This window comes from Corvus moneduloides, chromosome 10, assembly GCF_009650955.1.
Source record: "Corvus moneduloides isolate bCorMon1 chromosome 10, bCorMon1.pri, whole genome shotgun sequence".
NCBI lineage: Eukaryota > Metazoa > Chordata > Aves > Passeriformes > Corvidae > Corvus > Corvus moneduloides.
The window spans coordinates 31,948-42,500 of NC_045485.1; the positions used below are offsets into that span (position 1 = coordinate 31,948).

The following is a 10,553-nucleotide window of genomic DNA, read 5'->3' on the forward strand; positions in this document are numbered from 1 at the left end:
GAGCAGCAGGGCAGGACATGTGCCCAGCCTGCAGCCAGCCATGGCACAGCCACCTCCTCAGCAGCTGCCCAGAGCCCAAAAGCAGCTTGGCAGCCACTGCAGAATTCCCTGCAGCCGCCCCAGCAAATGGGGAACCTTTGGTGCCCGGCCAGGCCGTGCCATGCCCAGCTCTGGCAGCATCCCCCTGGCTCTGGACTCACCTGCACACTGGGCGTGGAGCGTGTCTTTGGAGAAGGTGCCACAATCAAAGGCCATCATCTTTAGCTGCCGCTGGCCAGCTCCAGGAAGAGGTTGTGGTCCTTGAGCTCGTCCTTGGTGGCTCCAGCAGCAGCAGCCCCACCTGCTACAGCTTCTCCAGGGGCTCCTTCTCCTTCCCTGGGGCCACACCAGGCTCTCAGGGTTCTGCCCAGGGCCCCAGCCATCAATGAACCAGACAAACAAAACCAGGGGGGATGGTGGCCACCAGGGCTTGCCAGAGCAGGCCTCCAGCTCAGCTGCAGCCCAAGAGCTGCGTGTTCCCTTCTGATGCTCCCTGCTCACAGCTACAGGCAGGACAAAAGAGTCTGCTTTGCTTTGCCACTGATTGCCAAGAGATGGGTGGGGCTGTTCCCTGCCAGGCCCCTGGATCACACTGTGCCCGTGGCTCTCTGCCATCCTCTAGGGCACATGAACACCCTGCAGCCAAGGCTCACTGAAGAGCTCTTCCAAGGACGGCCTGGCCAAGGGCTGCATGGACAAGCACCTCTTCAGAACATCCTGGCACTCTGGGCACAGAAAGCAGGAACCACCAGGCAGCTGCAGAAGGATCCCGCCCACTTTGCCCCCCGCTCCCGTGCCCAGGCCATGCTGGCTGTGCCCAGAGCTGTGCCTAAACTTGCCCATGCATTCTGTGCTTTGGAGGGCAGCAGGAGAGCGGGGCATGTGCCACCTGCTCAGAGCTGCCAGAGCGGGATGCTCCTGAGCCCGCTGCTGCCTCCCAGCACTGCTATTCCCCCCGTGCCGCAGAGATGAGGGATCCACACAAAAGGAACCAGACCAGGAGCCCACACTTTCATTGCCTGCCAGAAATGGGTCTCATTTTGCTCTGCATTCCTTTCCTAGCAGGTGTTATCTATTAAAAACAAGAGAAAAAAGAAAAGAACCAGAAGAAGTATGAGAGATAAAAACAAAACCCAAATGTGGAGTGAAAAGTCTTCTGCAACTTTGGATTCAGAGGGAATTGATATTTTTGTAAAGGGAACTCAGTTATTTACCTTTTTTTTTTGTTTTATTCAGTACTTACATTGTTTTCACTCCTTCCTTCCTTCCTTCCTTCCTTCCTTCCTTCCTTCCTTCCTTCCTTCCTTCCTTCCTTCCTTCCTTCCTTCCTTCCTTCCTTCCTTCCTTCCTTCCTTCCTTCCTTCCTTCCTTCCTTCCTTCCTTCCTTCCTTCCTTCCTTCCTTCCTTCCTTCCTTCCTTCCTTCCTTCCTTCCTTCCTTCCTTCCTTCCTTCCTTCCTTCCTTCCTTCCTTCCTTCCTTCCTTCCTTCCTTCCTTCCTTCCTTCCTTCCTTCCTTCCTTCCTTCCTTCCTTCCTTCCTTCCTTCCTTCCTTCCTTCCTTCCTTCCTTCCTTCCTTCCTTCCTTCCTTCCTTCCTTCCTTCCTTCCTTCCTTCCTTCCTTCCTTCCTTCCTTCCTTCCTTCCTTCCTTCCTTCCTTCCTTCCTTCCTTCCTTCCTTCCTTCCTTCCTTCCTTCCTTCCTTCCTTCCTTCCTTCCTTCCTTCCTTCCTTCCTTCCTTCCTTCCTTCCTTCCTTCCTTCCTTCCTTCCTTCCTTCCTTCCTTCCTTCCTTCCTTCCTTCCTTCCTTCCTTCCTTCCTTCCTTCCTTCCTTCCTTCCTTCCTTCCTTCCTTCCTTCCTTCCTTCCTTCCTTCCTTCTTCCTTCCTTCCTTCCTTCCTTCCTTCCTTCCTTCCTTCCTTCCTTCCTTCCTTCCTTCCTTCCTTCCTTCCTTCCTTCCTTCCTTCCTTCCTTCCTTCCTTCCTTCCTTCCTTCCTTCCTTCCTTCCTTCCTTCCTTCCTTCCTTCCTTCCTTCCTTCCTTCCTTCCTTCCTTCCTTCCTTCCTTCCTTCCTTCCTTCCTTCCTTCCTTCCTTCCTTCCTTCCTTCCTTCCTTCCTTCCTTCCTTCCTTCCTTCCTTCCTTCCTTCCTTCCTTCCTTCCTTCCTTCCTTCCTTCCTTCCTTCCTTCCTTCCTTCCTTCCTTCCTTCCTTCCTTCCTTCCTTCCTTCCTTCCTTCCTTCCTTCCTTCCTTCCTTCCTTCCTTCCTTCCTTCCTTCCTTCCTTCCTTCCTTCCTTCCTTCCTTCCTTCCTTCCTTCCTTCCTTCCTTCCTTCCTTCCTTCCTTCCTTCCTTCCTTCCTTCCTTCCTTCCTTCCTTCCTTCCTTCCTTCCTTCCTTCCTTCCTTCCTTCCTTCCTTCCTTCCTTCCTTCCTTCCTTCCTTCCTTCCTTCCTTCCTTCCTTCCTTCCTTCCTTCCTTCCTTCCTTCCTTCCTTCCTTCCTTCCTTCCTTCCTTCCTTCCTTCCTTCCTTCCTTCCTTCCTTCCTTCCTTCCTTCCTTCCTTCCTTCCTTCCTTCCTTCCTTCCTTCCTTCCTTCCTTCCTTCCTTCCTTCCTTCCTTCCTTCCTTCCTTCCTTCCTTCCTTCCTTCCTTCCTTCCTTCCTTCCTTCCTTCCTTCCTTCCTTCCTTCCTTCCTTCCTTCCTTCCTTCCTTCCTTCCTTCCTTCCTTCCTTCCTTCCTTCCTTCCTTCCTTCCTTCCTTCCTTCCTTCCTTCCTTCCTTCCTTCCTTCCTTCCTTCCTTCCTTCCTTCCTTCCTTCCTTCCTTCCTTCCTTCCTTCCTTCCTTCCTTCCTTCCTTCCTTCCTTCCTTCCTTCCCTCCCTGCTTTCTTGCTTTCATTATTTTTATATCTTTTGCTTTCTATTTCTTGTTGCTTCCTTTTTCTTTATTTTCTTTTTTCTTGTCCTTTTCCTTTTTCTTGTTGGTTTCACGTTATTTTGTTAACTTCCCAATCATTTTGCTGTCAAAAAGGAAGCCACTCAGTCCATCCCTTAAACACAGCATAGGAATTGGTGTAGATACAGACAGGAGAAGTATTCTGTGCCTCACATTGGAAAACACTCCAAACAGCTATCAGCTCACCAACTTGGGAACTGCCTTCCCCCTCTGCTGTGATAATTCGTTCACCTGAGGAAGTGTGGAGGGCTACAGCCTTCTATTTCCACACCTTTCCTTCTCGCTTGGCAGAAGCATCCGTAAACCAAGAATTTGCTGATTTTTCAGGGCAAAAAGGAGGGGCTACTTTAATGACTGAGGCAGATTTGTCTTGGCTGCTACCCAAGTTTTCAGTTTCTTGGATTGCCAGATCTTTTACAGCTCCTTCAGTTATTGAGAAGACGCTACAATCATGTTCAATCTGAGCATACCACTTCCTTACTGAGGCCCTCTGGGCCACCCTGTCAGGTGGGGGGGTCCCAGTAGAGACTGCCTTAATAACTTTAAAAGGGCCTCTCAAAACAATTGGTTGTTGTCGTGCAATCTTCTCCACTTCTATGAGAGCTAAGCTAACCACAAACAATCCTTTCTCCCAGGTAGTGTACCTTTTTTCAGCATCTTTAAAGCCACGGGAGTAAAAACCAACAGGCTTCATCGGACCCTCAGGACCTCGCTGCCATATGTGTACTGACAACCCTGAGGAGGCAAATCCCCATTCCACCTAGAAAGGATCTGTAGGGTGAATAGGGCCCAGGGCTTGGTGAGGCTGTTGCTTCAAAAACCAACAATTGCAGTGCTTCTTCTTGAGAAGCACTCCATTCCCATTTTATCCCTTTTCTCAACAAGTTATAAAGAGATCTGGAAATTATGGAAAATCTAGGATGTGTTTTCTCCAGAACACTAATAATCCTAAAGCATGTTGGAGATCTTTTTTGGATTCAGGCATTTTAATCTGATCTAAAGAGGTTAGGGTATCTGGTGGGATACATGTCATACCTCCTTTCCACCAAATTCCCAAAAATTTCACTTCATGTGAAGGGTTTTGGATTTTTTCTGAGGGAATTTGCAAATCAAGGCTTTCTAGGTGGGAGATTATTTTCTGTTGGGTATCTCTCACTTCTTTTATTTCATCTCCTCCCACAAGGGTATCATCAGTGTGTTGATGAACAGCTAGATTGTCCGTTTTGGGTATTTTTTCTGACTCTTGGGCTAAAGCATGATGAGCCAGGGTAGGAGAGTGTTTGTACCCTTGGGGAAGCCTAGTGAAAGTGTATTGCTGTCCTTCCCATGTGAAAGCAAAACGGTCCATATCTTCTAGCTGTAAAGGTATCATAAAAAACATGTCTTTGACATCTATAGTAGCCATGATTGAATGAGCCTTTTCTTGAATCAATGTTATTAATTCTGCCAGATTTGGGACTGCTGCTGTAAGAGGGTCTGTGTTGGCATTTAGCCTACGAAAATCTATTGTCAGCCTCCACTTCCCCTTAGGATTTCGCACTGGCCACACCGGAGAATTGAAAGGAGAATGGGTATTAAGTATTACTCCTTGTTCTCGCAGCTCCTGTATCACTGGCTTGATGCTCTCTTTGGCACCCAGGGGAAGGAGGTATTGTTTCACATTAGTTACTTTGCTGAATGGTAGGGAGGCTGCAGCTTGGAGCAGTCTGATGTTAAAGCGTGGTGTGCCAAAAGACCACAGAAGACCCTCTGAGTCCTCCCACTGCCTCCCAGCAAGGGCATTCATCCCTAATAAATTGGTTGGAATATCTCCAATTGCCACATTGATAGAGAGTTGGTTTTCCTCTCCAGGCAAAGTGAGCTTGACTAAGGCCACATTCATAGATTCTGTCGTTCCCAAGGCATTTAAAACACAATATCGGTTCTTTGTTGGAACAATTCCACACCTTTGGGCATCTTTCTTTGTCAGCGCAGAAATTTGTGCCCCAGTGTCAATCAGAAAAGTTACAGGTGCCCGTTCAGGGCCTGTGATAGCTGTGATCATTTTATCTCCTGTTTTATTTCTAGTGAGCATTCTCAGGTATACCCATGCTCCATCTCTTCGCCCACTGACAGAAGATGGAGGGTCTAGTTTCCCTGGTTTTGATCATTGGTGATAATCACTTTGTTGCTTTTGTACTTGAAGACAGAGGAACGCACTGCCTGAGAAGAAAAGGGCAGACAGCCCAGTTTCTTTAGATGTGAAATCACATAGTGCATGAAATCATGAAATGTCCCCTGGTTTGGTTTTTTAACGAAGTGTCTTGTTTTAAAAGTCAAATGTCTGCTAAGGAAGGTGGGAACCTTCCTGGAATGGCAAGAAGACCGCTCTCTCCAAATCATTATAACTTCGAAAATTATGGGGCTTAAACAATGCAGGAAAGGAGTAGCAGTTCTTTAGTACAGAATATGCACAGAACAAACCCCAGCACACGCACAGGAGGTTCCCCCGGCGAGGGCCGTGTTTGCCCTTTGCTGCAGTTACGGCCACGCCCGGCAGGGGCCGCTGGCGGCTGCGGCGGGCGCGGGGCGGGGCCGGGATCCCGCGTGGCCGGCGGGGGGCGGTGCTGAGGCCGCTGCGGCCGGCAGGGGGCGGGGCCGGGGGCACTCGCGGCCGGCAGGGGGCGCTCCGCTGCACGCTTGGCCCCTCAGCGGGGCGGGGGCAGCGGCGGCTCGGACACAACGGAGCAAAGGGAGCGATTCCCCGGGCACTCAGGGGACGGCGGACACAGCCCCGGCTCCAGGCGGCACACCGTGCACCGTCTGTGCATTCCCGAGCGGCAAGGAGGCAGGGAAAGCAGGCACATCCAATCACATTGCCGAATTGCAGCGTAGCAAAGTCCCGAAGCCGAATGCACAAAAGCTCCCGCAGCAACCACGCAAGCGACTGCCCCGATCCGCCGGCGGAAGGGAAGCAGGCAGTTTTACACTGCAGTCACTGAATTCCAGGATGCCCGTAAGTCTCGCGCAGAGAGTACGCCTTTTGCACGATGTGCGACTGCCTGGGCAGCCTTTAAAAACACGTGCCCTAAAGCAAAGCCCTTCATCCTCCCCAAGGTTTCCCGGCTGCCAAATCCTAAAGATACAGTGACAGTCTTTTTGGCGCAAAAGATCATGGGATAGATACCTTATGGTTAGGAATCCCCCCAAGCCGGTGTCCTTCCACGGAGTTGGAGAGAGAGGGAAGGTCCTCCCCGAGCCTCCTTTTCTCCAGGCTGAGCCCCCCCATCTCCCTCAGCCGCTTCTCCTCAGACTTGTGCTCCAGAGCCTGCCCCAGCTCAGTTCCCTTCTCTGGACACGCTCCAGCACCTCAAGGTCTTTCTTGCAGTGAGGGACCCAAAACTGACCCCACCATTCGAGGTGGGGCCTCAGCGGTGCCCAAAACAGGGGGACGGACAGTCATTGCCCTGGTCCTGCTGGCCGCACTGTTGCTGACCCAGGCCAGGATGCCAATGTCCTTCTTGGCCACCTGGGCACACCTGGGCTCGTGTTCAGCAGCTCTTGGCCACCACCCCCAGGTCTTTTTCTGCGGGGCCATTGGAAATTGCACAGAACGGTCAGTGCAATGGGGGGAGTTTAGTAACAACTCCAGGCAGCCCAGTCTGATTTAGGGACTCTGTGGCCGCTTTGCTAACAAGTCAAGGCGGCCCAGTTCCCTTTAAGGGCTCTGTGGCCAACTAAAGTAACCAGCCCGTAGCGCTGCAGGGGGATGTTGCGAGCCAAGTGCAGGTGTAAACTATGTCCTTGGACACCAATTCCCGCTCTTGCAGAACGTTTGGGTTTCTGCAGTGATCCCTCCTGCCCGGTGGCCGAAGCGCCTTCTGCGCGCCCGCGTTGCCGGCCGTGCTGGCGGCGCAGCCACGGAGGAACGGCCGCTCCGCGCGGGCCCCGCGGCCGCCGCTCCCCAGGGCACGGCCGAGCGCTCCGCGCGCGCAGCGGGACAGGGGGCGGAGCCTGCGTCGCTCGCGCTGCTCGGCCCGCGGGCGGAGCGCGCGCCACCAATGGGGAGCCGCGGGGCGGGCGGGGCTCGGCGGGGATTGGCCGGGGCCGCGGGGCGGGGGCGGGGCCCGGAGGGGCCGGTGCCGCTGAGGGGCCGTGGGGGCGGCAGAGCGGGAGCGGCGGCGGCGGGGCGGGCGCGGGGAGCGGGCTGTGCTGGGGGAGTGACCCCCGGCGAGGGAGTGACCGAGCCCCGGCGGGGGACTGACAGAGCCCCGGTGAAGGAGTGGCCCCGGGCGTCTGGGTGGGTGCGTTCCTTCCGTGCCGTGGGTGGGATCGGGCCTGGAAGGGAGCCAGCCGTGTGGGCAGAGGGGAGCGGCGAGCCGCCTTCCCCTCACATCGCTTCTGAAAAGAAGCCTATGGGCTACTAGAGGGAGTGGCCTTCAAATGAGACAGTGGGGATTCGGATGACAAAGTGTTTTTTTCGCTGCTGGGGTGGTCAGGTGTTGGCACAGGTTGCCCAGGGAGGTGGTGGTTGCAGAGGGTACGGTCAGGCTCAGTCAATGTCCAGATAATGGATCAGGGTGGGGCGATGAGGCACAGCAAGCCGGGAAGTCAGTGCGTAGTCCGGACTATAGGATGATGATCTTTACCATAAGAAGTGTTTGATCAGACCGAAAGAAAGCTGTAGTGCATGTTGCACAGAGAGAATCAGGTGTTGCCGAGTAAGTCATTCTCCATTCCCACTGAATTTTTGCTTGGATAGGATTCTGTCTTGTTTTCTGTGGTGTAAATGACATATATGGAGCAAGGAGTCTGGGCAAAAACATCCCATTGACCAGGTCCAGTACAGGTAATGTTATAGCAGTAGCAATTTCTCAAATTGAGAAAGGCAGTTAAGTTTACAGGACTTTATTTCCAGAGGTTTATGAGAATGTGGTGAAACTTGTTTTTTGCTTTTGCCTGTATGTGTAAGTAATGAGCCCTGTATTATCTATGCATCTTAAAAGAAATTTCCAGTTAGCAGGAAGTTTAAGGGATTACTTTGATATCATTGCAGTGCTCCAAGCAGTGTCCCACTAATGTCACCCTTGAAAACTGGAATGTGAAGGACCAACAGCTTGCTCATCTTCATGCCTGGGTCACTTTGTTGCATGCATGGCAGTGCTGTTAAATTTGTTTCTTCCAGAATAAGAAAAAAAAATTTTAAAATATTGGAGGATTGTTGGGGGTGTGTATTGGATTAACTTTTGTCCTGATATTTCCTATTTATTGCTACTCTGTGGTCAATGTCACCTCTCAAGTTTGAAGATCACCTCTCGAATCTCTGTAATATGCTGGGAATTTCAAATATAGAAGTGTCAATATTTGCAAAATATTGGGTTAAATAAAATCGAATGGGAAAACACAGCCAAAGCTGCTGGTAATTCCTTGGAGCAGTAACCAAGTTGTTTGGTTGGATTATTGTAGGAAAAAAAGTTACAAATGCTCCCTTGAGGAGGGTACAAGAGGCTGAGCGACTCCCAGACTGCCTTAGATCTGCCTAAGGAAACGAATCCATGCCAGTGCTGTAGCGTGTAACCTTTATGGATTGTCAGCATTCCATTTCCGGATGGAATGGAGTGGGGAGAGGGGAACTTGCAATACCTCTGGGAAGGGAGGATGCCTTCCCACCTGGGAAAGCTCTGTCACAAATGGCATTGCTGAGCTCAGGGCTCCATCTCTGCAGCATAAGGGTGGTTGCAAAGGAATGGGATTGCTCAGTTCCAGTTTCACTCTGACAGTGAGAATGTCAACAGGACAATGTGCTGTTGCCTCGTGGTGGCAGCCAAACTGTTTCCTGCTCTTCCTTAGCAGTCTAAGGTTCTGATCATGTGTTAACCGAGAGCTGCACTGCCTCAGTTGGTTCTATTCCATAATGCAGAGCCTTCGCTCAAGGTTAGAAGTGATGTGCAGTCGAAGATAAAACTGTAATAGCATATTTTTTCTGCTTTATTTCCTACAGGATAAAGTCTCAATGTGTGTATCAAATCAAAAGCTGGCTTTACTTTTAGATGATGGCTACAGATCTATGTTATGGCTACTGGACAGGTAATGAAGCTATTTTTTTTAAATTATGCTGTCCAAACTTTAAAAATGTATTTTCCATTAAAAATGCAAAAAATTTTTGCCGTCCGAGGTAATGTAAAATACGTGTTTTATCATCTTCCTGTAGTATAAATCAAAATAACAAAAACTATCTAGGAAGTGTCTGTTGCACCAGCTACATCTCTATAAAGTAGCCTGGAAAGATTGGAGAATCAGTACAAGAATAAACCAAAGGAAAGGTCTTCTGAGCAGAGGAAGTGAAAACAGGAACCAGATGAGTTCTGAAGGGAAAATATAAAAGAGAGAAACAATTGCCAATGTTTTTGCAAAAATAAAAAAGGACAAAGATGTGTGGTTGCATCTTGTAGCTAGAGGATCTTGAGAATTGTATTGTATATTTTAAAATTCTAATCTGGACAGAGACAATGTGCAATCCAGGTTATGAACTAGTAAGAGTTGAAAGAGTTATGAGGCATAGTCACGATAAGAGTTGTGAGAATGAGCTTCAACAAACTCTGTGTCCACTATAAAAGAGTTACAGAGGAGATGATGTACTCACAGCTGGCATAGAGCAGTCAAGTTAGGAAGCCTTTCTTGTTTAAGCAGGAGATAGAAAAGAGGAGGCCTCCAGTAAGGAACTCCCACAAGCCAGAGGCAGAGCAGCGATTGTCCTGGAGCCGCCAGTTCCCGACCAAGGTTCCAAGAATGATGTGACAGTACCAGAGGAGAAGACTTTTGGTGTGGGGCTGGACAAAAACCTCCAGCAGCAAAGGCAGATGTTCCCATCTGCAGGGCACTTAGAGCCATCAGCAATGGAGAAGAAGGATGAGGATGAATTCCACACGTCGGATACTCCTGGCAGGAGACTTGACCGTACCTGGTACCTCCGTGAGAGGGGCAGGACTGGAGACGGAGGAAGCCCTTTGGACAGGACTCGCTGCTCCCTCAGAGCCGCGGCTCTCAGCAGAACCGTGTCATTGCTGAGGATGCAGCTGGCCAGGAAGAGCCTTGCAGAGGAATAGGAGGCCAGCTCATTGCAGTCAGGGAATGGCTGACGGGTGTTTCCCAGCAGAACTTTCCTGGAGGTGCCAGTTCCAGTCCATGACTCGCAGGATGCTGCAGCGCTGCCATAGGAGAAGGCCTTTGGCATGGTGCCAGAGAAGATCCTCGAGCAGCAAAGGCAGGTGTTGGCAGCTCCAGGGAATTCCCTGATGTCAGCAGTGGAGGAGCAGGATGAGGAAGATCTCCACACTTGGGATACTTGTGGCAAGAGCCTCCATCCCTGCCAGAGCCTCGGTGAGAGCTGCCGGAGCGCAGACGGAGGAAGGCCTTTGGACAGGTGCAAGGTAGGAATGATGCACGGTCCCCAGTCATGGTGTGAGCAGAAACATTTCTTCCAAGCATCCCTAGCTTTTAGAATAGTTTCACTCTCAGGTTGGAATAGCATGAGCCTGGCAAGCCAATAGTCTAAATGTTCCGATGTCTGCTACCCAATACTAGACCTGAACTCAA

General features: G+C 50.9%; 1 long non-coding RNA gene across 3 annotated transcripts in view; it reads left to right on the top strand.

The window, feature by feature from the left end:
* The first annotated feature begins 7,150 nt into the window (after positions 1-7,150).
* LOC116449054 overlaps positions 7,151-10,553 on the top strand; it is a 4,029-nt gene continuing 626 nt past the window's right edge. Inside the window, exons 1-3 of one of the 3 annotated variants that reach the window (XR_004242216.1) lie at positions 7,151-7,257; positions 8,959-9,044; positions 9,648-10,387. This is a non-coding gene — a long non-coding RNA (uncharacterized LOC116449054). Of the gene's footprint in view, positions 7,258-7,597; positions 7,679-8,958; positions 9,045-9,644; positions 10,388-10,553 lie in introns of those variants that run through there. The other 2 variants (XR_004242215.1, XR_004242214.1) reach the window with 2 other exon arrangements.